We start from the raw sequence: 18,262 nt of genomic DNA, 5'->3' as shown, positions 1-18,262 counted from the left end.
AAAACAAGGACATGGATTCAAAGAAAAAATGCTCAAGAGCTGGAATTTGGCCTCAATTTTCTCCAATTCCATGTATATGAAAAGATACAGGGATTTGAATTTTGAGGATCATGAACTGAGTTGCTTCGATTTGACCTCAAAGCAACTCAATCTTGTTGCCTACATTGGTAGGACTTCAGTCAACCAAAAATCACAAAGAATTATGAAGAATTGAGAGAGAATCGAAGAGATGAAGTTTTTGAAAAATCACCTTCGAGTTGCTTCAGATTCACTTGATCTTGATCTGGATTTGCTTGCTTCCTCTTCCTCTTGCTTGTAGAAACCAATTGAGATGAAAAGGGGAATGAATTTTTGGAGTTTGAACTTCCAAATAGAAGATGAATTTCAAGCTCGATTTCAATAGAAACCTTAAAAAGTTTATGGAATGGAGGGTTTGGATTGGTCTGGCAAAGCTTGGGCCAGGTCTTCATGGAGTTCTGATCACAATGCACTCCTATTTATAGCCAATGCAATTGATTTCCACACACTTTCTTTCAAATGTTCAAAAATAGAAAGTTTCTTCATGAGCTAACATGGGCGTGCACAAAGCCCAAACAATCATTTGCAAAGGTCCAAAATCGTGCATAGGTCACGCTGAAAGTGTTGCATTAAGCCATGCAAAGTTGGAATGAGTTTGATCATGAAATTCTTCCAAATGGTATGACACATTGCACCCATGCGCAAGTCCTTCAATTTTGATCCAAATGAGATGATTTTGGACTTTTTGGAAAGGTGCGATCAAGGGGAACAACTTTCATGTTGAACATGTTTCCAGTTGAAGCTTGGATCATGATGAATTTTAAGGTGCAAGTTTGGAAAATCAAACATATTTGAAAATTGTCTAAGTACCAAGTCAAATGTTCACTTCTTCCACCTTGAATAAATTTTGATATGTAATTCAAATGGAAATAGTTCCTTCATCAAATTTGTATCTCTTTCAAACCTCTTCAATTTTGTAACCAATTTGACCTCATTTGGATTTGGCGTGAAGGAGTTATGCATTTTAGAAGTTGAGGAAAATCACTTGTTCAATGGTAGTGGTCCAAAGTGATCTATAATGTTTCCTCTTGGCACATGCATTTGCAAGTTGAATTTGAACTTCCTTAAAAAATAAAAATTTAAGTAGACATCTTGAATTTGATCATGGAATTTTAATTACTTTCATATCATAACAATTGAGCAAGTTATGGTCTTGCGGAATTGACTTGCTAGCTAGGGTTCAGACAAAATCACCTATAATCTTTCACCATAAAACATGACCTTACAAGAAACATTAGCTCTCTACTTCAACATGAAAGTTGTTTGGAATGTCGTTTTGAATAATATTTCTCTTGGAATAATTTTCATATGACAACAATTGTAGGAGATAGGGTCTAGGGAATCGCAGTTTTGATCAGTTGACTTTCTCTAGTCAACCACTATGAACCATCTTGCTAGATTGACATTCTCTTGACTTTTGGGACTCATGGAGGATCATGTAACACCCCAATTAAAATAAGACAATTATTTAATTTAAATTAATATTTTATTTATTAATTTAATTGAATAATTAGAAATTTGGATTATTATTATTATTATTTTGGAATAATAATTATTGGAATAATTATTTATTGGAATATATAAGTTGGAATAAAAAGTCTCAATTTTGGAACAAGGGTTTTCACGTGAAAAGGAAAAGAGAAGCGGCTGAAAGAGAAAAAGGGCAAAAGGCAGAACAAGAGAAGAGGAAGAGCTTGAAGCTGCAGAATTTGCCGGATTAACTCAGGTAAGGGGGGTTTATCGTTGATTTAACGGGTATTATATGATAATGTGTCATGGGTAGTGATAGACCTTTGAATTACCTCTGAATTGGATGATTAGGATGAAATTGTGAACTTTTGGGATGAATGAAATTGGGGAAGAATTGAGAGGGAATTCGTAGGAATTTGATGTAAACGTGTTAGGTTTGGTGTAATCAAATAAGATATGAATTGTGTTGACAATGAGGACGATTAATTGATGTAAATTGGACTGTGGAAGGTTGGGTCGGATAGGTTTCGTAATAGGGAAAACCATTGTAGACCTGAAATCTATTTCCTGTAGCAGAGGGTTCTGTTCGCGCGCGATTCGCGGCGCGAAGCCCCGTTCGCGGCGCGAACTGTCAAATCCAGAAGGGTTCTGTGACGCACCGTTCGCGGCGCGAACCCTCCTGCGCGGCGCGAACTGTGCTGTGCAGAAGTGGATATTAAATTGTGATTTCTGTGCTGCGGTGGTGCAGTTTTGGCTGTTTAGGCTGAGTGATGTGATTTAGCTGAGGACCGATGTATTAGGGATCATTTCCCGTTGTTTTGAGAGGCATAGGTATTAGTAGGGTGTGCTAATACTATGATTGATTGTGTGGCATGATATGATATGCTTTCATGATAATTGTGTTGATGATATGTGATGGTGTGCATTATGCTGTAAATGTATCAGTTATGTATGCATTGTGAATAGACTGTTGTATGACTTATAGTGTGAGCATATTGTCTATTCTTGAATTGTTGTTGATGCTGCATTGCTAGATGATTAGCATGCATGGCATAGCCTGTGGGGCTGTAGCTAATTCCCATTGTGAGGGATTAGTGAGCAAATCGTTGTGAATTGTTGTTGATGTTTGCATGCTAGATGATTAGCTTGCATAGTCTAGCCTTTGGGGCTGTAGCTAATTCCCATGGTGAGGAATTAGTGAGTGAGTCACTAGGTCTCAAATGAGTGGGACTAGTGAGCTTAGTAGCCGTATCCGGAGGGATCGGTGAGCTTGAACTGTAAGTTCAAGAAGAGTCGGTACCGCATATGTTGAGTCTCATTGCATAATGAATGTATGGCATATAATATGATTGGATGTATTCCAGTATTATATGTGTGTTGTGTGTAGTGTTGTTGATGTTGAGTATGGTTGGGGATTATACACATGTGATATGTTATGGTTGAGTATGATATTTGAATTGACGCTGCCGTTATTGAGCGTGTAGTCTGGTTAGGGTGATTTGATGCGTTATTTACTTAACATTACATAATGTTGTATAATGCTTATTATATTGATTGAGGAACTCACCCTTACACCTATTTTTCAGGTAACGAGCAGTGAGTTGAATAGGAGCTAGTGCTTGGAGTCTAGTGTAGTCTCCTAGTGGGTCATGCTCTGATAGATGTAACATCGGGATGGGATGTTTGAATATTTTATTGATTGGTTGTGAACCATTTTGCATGTAATATGTTACATGTTTGGAATAATTGAGCTGTTTTCTATCCGTTGCGTATTATGCAGATACTTTATAATTTGAGTTAAATAACTGAGCATGACAGGAAATTATGATGATCGTTGTGAAATGATTGTGTGACACCCTTCGAGGCATAATTACTCTGATTGAATTATTATCATTTTAATTAAATATTTTGGGGTATTTAGAAGGGTGTTACAGATCACATATTCATAAGATGATGTATAATGAAGTATCCCTTGAAATATTTGATCAAATGATGAAGAAACTTGTTGAAGAAGTCACACAAGATACCCAGATGAATTAGGGTTTCCAAGGCAAACAAACTTTAAACTCTTGATGTATTCTTGATCAAAATGATATGTGAAGATCATAGGGATCCATATATGATGTCTAGAACCAATTTTAACCATTTATTGATTGATCTCCTTGCATTGAGGGTCTCAAACCCTAGATATGAACTTAATGGAGCATAGGTGAGCACAAACACTACCTACAAAAACAACAAACTATACATGGACATATTTTTGGTATTTTGGTTAGTAACTAATGAAAGACAAAGTATGATACAATCAAAATGTTCTTGGTGATCTCTCCCAATGCAAACCCAAGGAATGAGGGGTGAGGAGGATGCCAAAGTATGATCCCAATGCCAATGCATGTGATGAGATAGCATGAGGAATCTTAGGGTCAAAATTGGGGTCTTACAGTTGCCCTTATTTAAGGACATTCTAACTGAGGAAGTGAAGGTTAAAATATTTGTATCAACTCAGTAGAATGGACTTAAGTAATGATAACATGAAACTATATCACATTTTTAGACTTGAATTAATTAAATTATATCGTTATTTGATTCAATTTATTTCATATTATTCGATATTACTCGGTATTTTCTTATTATTTATTTCAGGTATCATTATTTAAAGCACGTGTGAAAAAGAAAGAAAAGGGGTGCAAAAAGAAGATTTTCTAGGAAAAGCAGCAAGCTGAAGCACCAAAGCCCAGCCCACGCTTGGAACAAAAAAAAAGATTGTTGTCACGACCGCAACAAGCACGTGCCAATCGCCACGTCTTAAAACCTAGTGTTACGACCGTAACACATAGTGTGACGGACGTCACACATTCCATCCTATATTTTAGGCTTTACGTGCGTAACGGAGTGGACGGTTTCCCCTAAATTCTCTCATGCACTCATAGACGTTTTGAACCACACTGAAGACCCATTCTAGGAAACAGTTATTTTTGGGAGGTGAATATAAATAAACCTCATAAAAGCCAATGGGAGCTCTCTCTTCTCCGTACAGTTTTTTCAGCATTATTTTTCCAGCATTCTAATTTTTCAAGCAATTTATTTTCTTTTCTTTTCTAGTTTAATTTCCGAAGCATACAATTTATTTTCTCACGATAGTTTCTACACCGGAAATTGTTGTGTAATTTTTACTGGATCTAACCTTACTTTAGATCATAGTATTTTATTTCCTTGTTTTTACTTTCCTATCTGATCGAGAATTGTGAAGAACAAATCCAACCGACTTGTGGTGGAGTGTTCGAGCAACGAAGCTAGGAGATAAAATCCAGAATTCTAGTATTTTTCCAGGTTCATTAATTAATTGATTTATAGTTTTAATTTACATATGCTTTATTCCGCCGTTTATATATATTGTTTGTTTGATATGGCCGTATTTATGCATGATTATTGTTTATGCATGTTTATCATGTCTGGCTAATTAATTTAGATATCGGTATGTAAAGTAAGCGGAATAAAGGAATCCAAATTGAGTTGGTTTAAATTTATTTCAGAATATAGTCACTCTATTTCTGGTCTCAATTTACAAAGTTAATACCAAGGTTTTTGTACGAGAGTAAAAGACATAAAGAAGTTAAAATCAATAGAACGACGGTTTGAGCTTTTAACTGGACAGTGTAAATTGAACATTAACTTTAAATCAGGGCAAAAGCAATTTTTAAGGTTAATTAAATTCTAATCATTTTCAAAAATTATTTTTAAAAGTTAAATGTGAGGACGAGAGTTAAGCATTTAAGTTTAATCATATAATCTAAGTCAACAGAGCGAGAGTTTGAGACGAGGGCGTTTAAACGGTTAGTATTTTCTCAAAAGGAGTTTCCATAGATTCTATTATTTTCAAAAGTGATTTTAGATTTAACGAAATAGTGAGAGCGTACATTAAAATATAAAGTCATAGTCTAATTCAACAGAGCGAGAGTTTGAGGAAAAGACTTTTAATTAATAGTGTCTACTGAAAAGACTTATTTTAAAATTAAGAAAAAGACCAACGAAGATTTGATTCCCCAATTACGACGAACTACATACTGATATCCATATTATTTGATATTTTAGCTAGATCCAAATTTAGTTGTACTTTTCCCCCTAATCATTAAAGTATCAAACGCCTTAGCTTTACGCAGTAACCCTAGAAAAACGGTAGATCGATTCATTAAGTCCCTGTGGGATCGATATCTTTTAAAACTACGCGATTAGACTGTGCACTTGCAGTTAGTACCCCGATAGACTCATAAAGTCGCGACCAAGTTTTTGGCGCCGTTGCCGGGGACTTTTATTTAGTCGATATCGTAACTCTTCTGTTACACTGTAGAGACTAAGGCAATTTTTATTTTTTCCTTTTTCGTTGATTTGTATGCCACACACTCGCTCACAAGGCGAGCCGTACTACTTACGAATCAACGACGTCGAACGATATCTCCGATTATTACGACGAATACGGGAGTATCGTGCTAGAAACAATCTTCCTCCAATCGAAGTTCTTGATCTCAAAAATCTCCTTCCTTTAATGATACCAGCGATGGCCGAACCAGCTCGTGCTCTTCGAGATTACGCTGCTCCATCGCAGGATGAGCCCCATTCGAGTATTGCTCCACCCGCAATCGAAGCGAACAACTTCGAACTTAAACCTTCGCTGTTGCAGGCAGTGCAACAGAATCAATTTTTTGGAAATCCTACCGAGGATCCAAACCTTCATTTATCTGTATTTGTCCAATACGCTGACACTGTTAAAGCTAATGGTGTCACTTCAGAGGCAATTCGATTTCGTCTCTTTCCTTTCTCGTTAAGAGATAAAGCTAGAAGATGGCTTCAGTCTCTTCCTTCCAACTCAGTCACCACATGGAATGAGTTGAAGAAAGTCTTTCTTGCCCGATATTTTCCTCCAAGCAAAACAGCTATGTTGAGAGCCCAGATAAATGGATTTAAGCAAAAAGATAATGAATCTCTTTTCGAAGCATGGGAAAGATACAAGGACATGATGAGACTTTGCCCACACCATGGTTTAGAGGGCTGGTTAGTAATTCACACCTTCTATAATGGTCTCTTGTACAACACAAGGTTAACAATAGACGCCGCCGCCGGTGGTGCGCTTATGGATAAACCTTACACCGAAGCTTATCAACTTATCGAGAGCATAGCCCAAAATCATTATCAGTGGGGAAGCGACTGAACAGTGGTAGAAAAACCTCAAACAAAAGGTGGCATGTACGAGATAAGTAGCCTTGATCATGTTAATGCAAAAGTGGATGCTCTTGCCCAGAAAATTGAAAGTTTAAATGTATCACCTCCAGCCACCGTGGTTGCCGTAACTCAAAATTGCAAGGTCTATGGAATTCAAGGTCACACTCCTACAGATTGTCAACTCCTAACAGGAATTCAAACAGATCAGGTGAACTATGTTCAAGGAAATCCTTACTCGCATACCTATAACTCAAACTGGAAGAACCATCCTAATTTCTCGTATAAAAGTAACAATGCTTTATACGCACCAGTTATTGCTCCCAGTCAACCTCCAGCTGTACCACCTGGATATCAAAAGCCGACCCCATCTACACCTAACAATAACGTTCCTAGGAAATCCAACTTAGAAATCATGATGGAGAACTTCATAGCTTCTCAACAGCAAACCAATAAAGAGTTCTTAAACCAGAATGTACACACTAGCGAACAGATTAAACAACTAGCAAGTAAAGTAGATGCCCTGGCTACCCATAACAAAATGCTTGAAACACAAATCTCGCAAGTAGCTCAACAACAAGCGCCTACTGCTGCCCCAACTGGTACATTTCCTGGACAACCACAACCTAATCCGAAAGGCCACGCTCATGCAATTATATTACGAAGTGGTACAGAGGTAGAAGGACCATCTGACCCAAGGATTGAGAACCAAAACTCTAAAAAGTCAACTGAGGAAGAAGGTAAACATAAGGAAAAGGAAGAGTGTAATAAGGAAACCGTAGAAAAAAAAGAACCTTATGTACCTCCACCGCCTTACAAACCACCTATCCCTTATCCTCAAAGGCTAATTAAAACCAAAAACGCGGGCCAATTTAAAAAATTTGTTGACCTACTGAAACAATTAAACGTCACCATTCCTTTTACAAAAGCTATTACACAAATGCCCTCATATGCTAAGTTCTTAAAAGAAATTTTTTCTAATAAAAGGAAACATGAAGATAACGAAACTGTTACACTCACTGCTGAGTGTAGCGCAATAATCCAAAATATGCCTCCTAAACTTAAAGATCCTGGTAGTTTTTCTATACCCTGTCATATAGGAAAATTTGTCATAGACAAAGCTTTATGCGATTTAGGAGCCGGTATCAGTGTTATGCCCTTGTCCATATGCAAAAAACTTGAAATGGGAGAATTAAGACCAACTAAAATGTCTGTGCAATTAGCAGATCGTTCCGTTAGATATCCCGTAGGAATTCTTGAAAACGTTCCCGTGCGCATAGGTCAATTCTACATTCCCACCGATTTTATAATTATGGACATAAGAGAAGATGAAGTTACCCCCATTATATTGGGAAGACCCTTTTTAGCAACTGTCGGTGCTATCATAGACGTAAAACGAGGACGACTCACTTTCGAAGTAGGAGAAGAGAAAATTGAGTTTATTCTTTCCCAATTTTTGAAAGCACCTGCAATAGAAGACACATGTTACTTCATGGATATCATCGATGAATGCATAAAAGAAACAGAATTCGAAAATGAAAATTTGTCCGACTATCGTGTGTAAGACCCCAATTTTGGCCCTAAGATCCCTCATGGCCCATATCATATCATATCATATCATGGCCTCAAGGATCATTGCATGCCCTAGCTTCCCTCCTAGTGGGTGGGTTATCTTGTGAGTGTGTTTCTTGATCACCAAGCATGTTTTGCATTTGTATATCATGGCCTTTCATATGTTTACTAACCAAAAGTACAAAAATATTGTCATCTAACCATGTTACTTGCAGTTGAAGCAATCAACAATCAATCAGTCTAATCAGTCATTGAACAGTGGATGGTGGCCATTCTTGAAGAATTTGGGCACCATGATCAATAATCAAGAGTTCATATATGTTGTGATATCATTTGGAATCAAGATCTCAAGTGATTAGGGTTTGGAATTCATCAGAACATGGTTCAGTCAAGCAAAACCCTAGAAAAGTCAACTGTTGGTCAACTGTGCATTTAATCAGTGATTTGATGATGGGAATTGGTTTGAGAGGTCTCATTCATGTCCATATAAGCCTCATATAACATGTCAAACATCATCATGGAAGAATTTGAAGTCAAACAAGAAATTTCCAAAAATAGAAAGTTGACCTATAATTGGAATTTGCCAAAAATGGAAAGTTTTGGTCCTCAAAATTACATCATGATACAAGCTTCAAATGAATTTTTGCCCAACATGAAAGTTGAAGATCTTGTTCTCCCATTTTCAAAAAGTTCAAGAACACTCAATTCCCATGTATGGTTGGCAAGTTATGATCAAATCATTCTCACAAATTTTTGAACTTCAAAAGGCCATATCTTCCAAACCATTTGGCCAAATTGGGTGGGGTTTTTTGCTACAAGTCACATTTGATGCCCTCTTTCGAAATATGTCATCATAATTCACCAAAAGCTCACCAATCAAAATGGCACATTTTGAAGTGACTTGAATTATTTCAAGTGAGGTGAAAAAATGACTTTGCAAAATAACTATTTCCAACCATTTCTACCAATTGAAAGAGTTCTGAAATGATGTTTGGAAGTTGTCTAGGGCCCAGTTTCGTGCAGCCTCGTGCACCTCCATGCAATTTGGTTGATTTTTAGCAAAATGTCAAAATACACTCATTAACCAAATTTCCAATTAACATTTCATTAACCATGATTAACCAACACTAAACAGAGCATATATATCACATTTTCTGCAAAAACCCTAGAGCCACTCTCACTCAAACAGATCAAAAACCTCTTCCTCTCAAAAACTCACTTTCGCTCCATTTGATTTTTTCTGGAAAAAACTCCAAAGCACACGAGCTAGGGTTGGTTGCTTCATCACTCACCACCATCTTTGAGCTCTTTGCAAGTGTCACATTCCATCTGTAAAGCCTATTCATGGACTGTAACTTTGAAGCTCCATCCATGGCAGCTCGATTTTGAAGCAAAAAGCAAAGCAACTGGGCTTCCAGAACTCATTCATTCATCATCTAAAACAATATTGTGCACCTGTTTCTACACAACACAGCCAAACAACACCTGTTTCAGCATTGTCTTCCAAATCAAGTAAGGTTTCGAATCTCATTATTCTTAAAATCAAGATATGCTTTGTATAGAGCTTGCTTTGCTGGTTACAATGAAACTTAAATCACTGAAAATGGTTAAGTATGCTGGAAGTTACATGGATCTAAAGTTTGATAGTTGAATATGTTTTTGTTTGATTCATGATGTTTAGCTCGAATTATTGAAAACCAAGCCTGGATTTGGATTGTGTGTTGTTTGTTGAGTTGATTGGTATGTTTGATTCCCATTTCTGGGAAATTTGTTCATCATCGTGTTTGAATGTCACTGTAGCAAACCCTATTTCCTCTTGAAATCCCAGAAATCGCGCATGGCTTCTGTTTGCATGAAGATACACTATTCTATTGCCATGCACCACTCAGCGCACGACACATCCCTAAGTGAAACGATGCGTTTCACTTAGGGGACTCCATAATTTCAAAAATGCCATTGTCGTATTATTTAAATAATTAAATCATTTTATTTTACAATATTTAGTGCATTTTGTGACCAATGTTTGAAAAATCATAAGTCAACCAAGTTTGATCCAAAATTTATGGGATTTTTTGCCAAAGGTTCATCATAATCTCTAGTTTTTTATCATATAATTTCCAGATTTTTGGCATGGAGGGATTTTTAATTGTGCTAGGGTTTTGTTCATGTGTCCATTTTTTGTACATTTTGCCAAATCAATTGTGAAATGATGATGCTTTATCCAATGCCTTTGAAATTTTTTGTGCTCAAACTAGACACATTCATGGTGATTTTGGTGTAGAGTTTGTGAATTTATCATTGCTGGTTTGTGAGTTATGTTTTTTTTTTGAATTAGGGTGTGACAATTTGTGTCACACCATTGATGTCCAACTTCATGATTTTCATTACCATGCTTCTTGAACTCAAATTGGCTTGAATTTTTGCATGAGTGTGCTTATGGATGTCTAGTTTACATGTGATTTTTTGTGGAATTATTGATGGCATTTCCTAATTGTTTGGGATTTTCTCCCCTGTTTGATCATATGTTGACTTTTTGTAACACATGTTCTCATATTGTTTATGAAATTGTCATACTTTATTGGATGAACTTGAATTTTGACATGTGATTAGTAGACATCTTAATCTTTGTCATGGTTTTGATCCCATTCATTTCTCATATGTTGTCACTGATTTATGATTTATTGAAGTTGGTGTAGGTTTGGTTGACTTCTTTGAGCATGTTTGAACTTGCTTTGACTTTCTGATTTTCATTGACCAACTTCCCTTGATCCAAATGAGCTGAAATTTGATATGCTTATCATGCTATGGATTATGTTTGATCATGAATTATTTGATGATTTATTGAATTGTTTATGATTGGTTTTGAGTTAAGTCTTGCTGTTGACTTCTATGAGCTTCTATATGCCATGCCTTGACCTAATTTGCTTATGAAATCTTGATGATGCATGATATGAAGATGAAACCAATTGAGTTTGTTTCTTGATTGTTTGAACTTGACTTTGATTGGATATCACTTGCTGTTTTGACTTTCTCATCCCTTTTTGACCCTAGGCTTGTCCTAGTGGTCTTGTTGCTCATGTTTGAGTTCATTTTTTTCAGGATAAGCAACAAGTATCCAAAGAGATCATTACAAGTTGAATGAGCTTGATTGTTTATCATGACTAACCTGTTTGTTTTGTAGGTTGCTTGACTCATATGCTTTGAGTCTTGTGCATTGCACATTTAACTGATTATGTTGACTGTTGATTTCTATCTCCTTTTGCTTTGACTTTGAGTTGTGTACTGATTCTGTTTGACTGTTTCAGGTACCTTTAGTTGCTTAGTTCTTTAAGAACTTGCTTTGCTTTGCTTTAATAGCAATTTGCATTGAGGTATAATCCCTTTTCTTCATGTAGTCTGGAAGACCTGGCCTGTTACTTGGCCAGGCAACTGTCTGAAGTCCTCCTTAAGAGGCAATGCTTGTATGTGTTTACATTTGTCCCAAGCAGGAAAAGTCCTTCAAATAAGGCAATTGGTAGAACCCAAGAGATAAGCAACCTATCTCCTACTATTCTGTGAGTCTTCTCCTTGCTCCCATTACATGGTTGTAGCATTGAGATTCAAACCCAAGATCTATAGAGTCTAACTTGTGGAGAGAGTTCCATCTTTCTGAACTCCCACACCTTCTGATATTCAAATGCTCTCCCTGACCAGGGATAAGAGCAATGAGGCACACCCCTCATATCCTTTCATCTACTTCACCTTGGCTCTCAATGTCAAGGTTAAGAGTACCATTAACCCTATTCCAGTTGGCTTCAATGCCTAACCCTTTTGTGTGAGCCTGATTGTTTGGTTATAGTGTGTGCTGAATGACTTCATTGATTGATTGCTTATCTCATATACACATGTCTGCTTGCATGCTTTGTGCATTTATCATCATTAATTGTTCATTAGTGCATGATCATCTCATTTGTCTTTGTGACATCATTCTTGTTGATTGCCCCATTGAGAACAATTGTAAGACCATTCCTTTGGCCATTGTTTCTATGATATGGAAGTGAGTATAAGACCATTTCATTGGCCACTCATCTTATCTTTGCTTGATGCATTTGTTTGATTGTATGTGAGGATGCAATTGTAAGTCCATGTAAGTTGGCATTTGCTTTCCTAGGATCATATGTTGCATTGTTTGATTGTATGTGAGGATACAATTGTAAGTCCGTGTAATTTGGCATTTGTTTTCCCATGATCATATGTTGGAGGTTAGAATAAGCCCAGATAGATTGGCATCTGACATCCAAGTGTTTGCTTTGTTGTTGGAGATTGGTATAAGTCCAGATAGATTGGAATTCGGTATCCACTTTTTCATTTCTTTGTTGAGGAGATTGGTATAAGTCCATAGAGTGGCCTCTGATATCCAGTTCTGTTTTAGGAGATTGGTATAAGCCCAGTAATTGGCATCCGGTATCCGCTTTTGTTGACTTTCTTCTTTTGCTTTGATTGTTTGTTATTACCTATTGCCCATTCCAAGGGACACACTTGAATCATCTTCTATATGATCTCAAGAGGTGAACTTTCTAAGAAGTTTTACATTCCATTTTCATCCATTCATCCCCATTATGTCCTAAACCTTTTCACACCTTACTTTCAAACTTGAGATAGATATTGTGCAAACATCTTCATGCTTTTCAAATCAAAAACCTGGACCCCAAGTCCTTGACTTTTTTCTAACTCCATTTCATAATACTTCTTTGAATTAATCTTAATCATACTTTGACTCTACTTTCATAATCATAATCAATTAATTTCACCCATTCAATTGTTTTGGCTTTGTCCATTTTTAATCTTTTCATACATGAGCTATAGGTTTGATTTATCCTAGTTGGTTGATGTCAATCTCACCTATTTGTCCTTAGTTGATTGAATTGTAAGTCTTCCTTGCTTATTATAGGGTTAACCCCTCACTAGCAAGTTGAAGTTGTTCTCACATGGTGGACTTGTTGTTTGTATAAGGTTGAGTTTTCTCCCGTGGATAACGTAAGACCTCAGGGCTTGTGTTTAAAATTGAATCCACTAACTTCTTTTGGAAATCTTTTAGCCGAACTACGGCGTTTTGATCCTTACCTTTGATGGAAGGTACGTAGGCAACGGGTTCATCCGTTCGAACACAAAAACAATAAAAATTGTATATTCTTTTCTCATCATCCCAATCATGTTTGCACAATACTTATGTCAATAACAAATAACAATTTTATACAACAAGTGTGAAAAGGGCTCCCTAGGAGTACCTAGGACGTGATGGGTGCCTAACACCTTCCCATTGCGTAATTTACCCCTTACCCAGACTCTCTGATCTTTTTATTAGTTTTCTACGTGTAAAACTTCTTAGGCTTTTGTTCGCTTTTTAGCCAGTCCTTTGGATAAATAAAAGTGCGGTGGCGACTCTATGTTTATTGTATACTTTGCTTATGATTTAATCGATAGATCAAATAGCGACGAATACACCGCTACAGAAAAGTGGCGACTCTGCTGGGGAAAGTCGATCCTTGGTGGTATTTCCTACTTTTCACCCTTGTTGTGCTATATTATTATTTGTTATATGACATATTTTTGTACAATTTGGGATGACTGTATTGATTGTAATGTTTGAATTGCTTGATATACAATTGCTGTTTGCTTTGGTGATCTGTGAGATGAGTTCTATACCCGAACTCGAGTGCACTCTAGGATAGGAGAATGGCATAGTCTTGTTGACTGGTGTGGAGTATTCCTTAGCCAGTTGACTTGCGAGTCCATTCACTTGGTGGAGGTCATGTTGAACTAATAATGTCACACAAGTTATTTGTGGTTAGGCATTATTCTTTCAATCATGTTCCGCAGAAGCCAAGGACCGTAGTCTACCAAACCCATCTTGGCCTATTATTAGGAACGTAGTGCGGAGGTCGTTCAGATGTCAGTTCTAATACGATTGTTACGCGATACTACACTCATAAGAGTTTCTCTTGAGAATATTCTTGGAATACGAGTATTCGTTCCTCCGATAATATTCGAAAGATGGAACGATGATTATGGGAACCTCTGATAGAACATGTCTGGCAGGTCTAAACCCTAGTACACTCCCTTTGGGTGGTTCTTAACCGAGACTCCATGCTCGTGACTCTCAACAAACCCTTGATTCATGGTTGAGTCGTTCAGACACCGTTAATATCAATGGAACCCGGATCAGGGGTAAAACCTAAAATCCACCAAAGCGGCTGGTTGATATTAAGGATGTCCGAGCCGGTTCATGTACCGTTAATATCAATGGAACTTGGGTGTCGATAAGGTGAAAACCTAAATCCACCAAAATGGATGATTGATATTAGGGATACAATGAGCTTTCCCATGACCTTTGTTTGGTGTGCTTTGCTTGATCCTTGAGTGTGATTTTTGCATTCATGCATTCATGCATTCATCTGCACTTCATGTCATCAAAAAAGGAAATTTTCAAGGAACTTAAAAGGGTTTATTTGCAAAATTTTCAGACATGGAAAGACCAAAAAGGCATACAAAGAAGTACAGCTTTAGACAGCCCGATATAAAAGAGTTAAGGAATCTGACATCGTATGTATTAGATCCATTGGGTTTCAAAGCTCGCTATGGGAAGCTTCTACCTCTGCTGACTACTCAGGTTGACGAAGGGTTGATGAGTACCTTAGCTCAGTTTTATGATCCCTTGTATCATTGCTTCTCTTTTCCGGACTTCCAGCTGTTGCCTACTTTGGAGGAGTATTCTCACCTCATTGGGATTCCGATTCTGGATCAAGTGCCGTTCAGTGGCTTAGAGGATATTCCGACTGCTCGAGAGATTTCCAGCTTGCTGCACATAGATGAAGATCTGATTAGAGCTAATCTGACTACCAAAGGCGGAATTCAGGGTTTTCCTTCCGAGTTCCTCATTGATCAAGCTACCTTTTATGGGAAGGCCATGAGTGAGGATGCCTTTGAGGCTCTGTTTGTGCTACTCATCTATGGACTGGTGTTGTTTCCCAACTTCGACAAGTTCGTGGACATGAATGCTATTAGGATCTTCTCAGTTCTTAATCCAGTTTCGACTTTGTTGGGCGATGCTTATGTTTCCTTGCACTCCAGGAATGCGAAAGGAGGAGGAGTTATTGTCTGCTGTCTACCCCTGCTGTACAAGTGGTTTATTTCGCACTTGCCGCAGACAGTTGCTTTCAAGGAGAACAAGGGATGTCTACGGTGGTCTCAGAGACTCATGTCTCTCACCAATGATGATATCACCTGGTATGATCGCGTGTATGATACCGTCCAGATCATCGACTATTGTGGTGAATTCCCTAATGTGCCTCTCCTTGGCACATGTGGTGGGATCAGCTACAATCCTATTCTTGCACGTCGTCAGCTTGGGTTCCCCCTAAAGGATAAACCTAATAACATTCTGTTAGAAGGTGTATTCTTTCTGGAGGGTAAAGATCCCCAAGGCCTGAAAGCCAGATTTGTCCGTGCTTGGCGCAGTATCCGCAAGAAGAGTAAGAACGAGTTGGGTCCAAAGAACTGCATTGCTTTGGAGCCTTACACCTCTTGGGTCAGACAGGGGGCTGCCACCTACCTGATGCCGTACGATCATCCGAGACCTACACCGTTGGATATGGCTGGGCCTTCAACCCTCCCTACCCAACGTGTAGAGGAGTTGAGAGAAGAAGACCTTTCACGTGCTTGGATCCGTGAAAGAGAAGAATTGCTGCAGCAGCTCAAGGAGAAGGACGCTATGATTGAATTCCTCGAGCACCGAGTGATCGACGACCCGAACGACGCTTGGACTTCTCTGCTTCCTCAGTCTTCCAAATTCTGGAAGAGGAAGTATGATCGACTTGCAAAGGAGAAAGCAGACATGGAGGCGGCCTATGAGAGAGAGATCAAGAAGTTGTGCACTTCTCGTCTTCCAGCATCCCGAGTTTCTAGGGATCCATAGGATGTCATTTACCTTTTCTCTTTGTAATGATTAAAGAATGATGTACTTCTTTGTCTCAATATTTTGAATGAAATATTTTCCATGAGTAATTAAAATGCTTTAACAATTCAAAATATTGCAAATAATACCCTAAGGGTTCCTTGAAAACAAAGCATTTGCACAAGCATTTCATGCATCATTTTTGCATAAGCAGGTACCCTTTGTTTCTGGTCTTCTTGTCCTAACCTCTGTTCTTCATTTATTTTGAAGACAAGCTGACTCACCGGTATTATACGCGAGTCAACTCTGCAAGAGTCATGGAGCAACTAGAACAAGAGAACAGAGAATTGAAGGAAGAGGTTGCCAGACTTGGCGCTTTGATGGAGCAACTCCTCGCTGCTCAAAATCAACCTACTCCGCCTCCCGTAACTCCTGCTCAAAGGACAGTCATCTCAGAAGTAGCCACTTCGACTGTGCCAGTCAGCGCTCATGCACCCAATGCTATGCCGCCCGGGTTCCCTTGGGGGATGCCTCCAGGTTTTATGCCTGATCTGCCAGCTCCAACCTTCGCTCACATGCCGGCATCTAGCCCGGTCCCTGTTCCCGCTCCTCCTGTCGTGCATACCATGCCAAGGGTAGACGACACTATCTATCACTCTGAGCCATCTGAGGGCTCAGACGTTCATGAAAAGATGGATGCCATGAACGACCAATTCCTCGAGCTGAGAAAGGAATTGAGGACTCTCTGTGGTAAAGATTTGTTCGGCAAGTCTGCAGCCGAGCTCTGCCTTGTTCCCGGTGTGAAAATACCAATCAAATTCAAGGTCCCTGACTTTGAAAAGTACAAGGGGAACACCTGTCCACTTGTAACACCCTTCTAAAATACCCCAAATATGTAATTAAAATAACAACAACAATTATCAGAGTAATTATGCACCAAGGGTGTCACACAACATCTAACAACATAATAACTGTCATGCTCATTATTTAATCAAAATAATATTTTTGCACAATTCGCAGCGGATATAAATCAACTCAACCATTCCACAAACATACAACGTATTACATGAAAAATGGTTCAACAACCGACAATAAACAATTAAAACATCCCGTCCCGATGTTACATCTATCAGAGCACGACCCACTACGTAGACTACTCTAGACTCCAAGCATTAGCTTCTACTCAACTCACTGCTCATTACCTGAAAAATAGTTGTAAGGGTGAGTTCCTCAATCGATATAACAACCATTATAAATTATCATGTTATGTTAAGTAAATTTACACGTTAATCACCCTAATCATATCATGCATTCAGTAACGGCACATCAACTCAATTATCATACTCAATAACAACGTAAAATGCAACTCAACAACAACATAAAATGCAACTCAAATGAGACTCGACTCGTCATGCATGTGGTACCATTCGGAGTAAAACTCCCAACTTAAAATCATTGCCATTTTAGTGGGCATCAAGGCATAAGCCTTCAACTTTCAACTTAAAATTTTGCCAATCCAGGCCAACGTGGTGTGAGCAAAGCTCCGACTTAATGCATATGAATGTACATGGCATACACGACTTTAAACTGTCAACAACATAATAATAATATCAACACAACAACGTTTTCAACAAAAATCAACTTATAATCAACTTTGGCTCATCAAGCCTCCAACTCAGTATTTTCAACAACTTTAACACAACTGATCGACATATTTGGATCAACATTTCATAACATAACCCCAACAAAATTATTCCTCACAATCAACTAAAATAGGCCAATCACCAATTACGTTCACAACGTTAAAATACCAATTTTTTCTAATTTCTAACAGTGTTAACCGGTTAACGCCCTGGGTTAACCGGTTAACGCAGGACAAAAATACATTTTCTGGCAAAACGCAACAGTGTTAACCGGTTAACACCCGGGGTTAACCGGTTAACGCAGGCAAAACAACACATTTTCACAATTTATAACAGTGTTAACCGGTTAACA

General features: G+C 38.1%; 1 non-coding gene across 1 annotated transcript; it reads right to left on the bottom strand.

Annotated features, from left to right (window-relative positions):
• Window positions 1-6,481: 6,481 nt before the first annotated feature.
• Window positions 6,482-6,588, bottom strand: LOC127077566 (small nucleolar RNA R71). The gene has a single exon (XR_007787362.1). It is a non-coding gene; the product is annotated as a small nucleolar RNA R71 (small nucleolar RNA).
• Between the last annotated feature and the right edge of the window lie 11,674 nt (window positions 6,589-18,262).

Source organism: Lathyrus oleraceus, chromosome 4, assembly GCF_024323335.1.
Source record: "Lathyrus oleraceus cultivar Zhongwan6 chromosome 4, CAAS_Psat_ZW6_1.0, whole genome shotgun sequence".
In the NCBI taxonomy this organism is placed as follows: Eukaryota; Viridiplantae; Streptophyta; class Magnoliopsida; order Fabales; family Fabaceae; genus Lathyrus; species Lathyrus oleraceus.
This window is presented reverse-complemented; position numbering and strand designations above follow the sequence as displayed.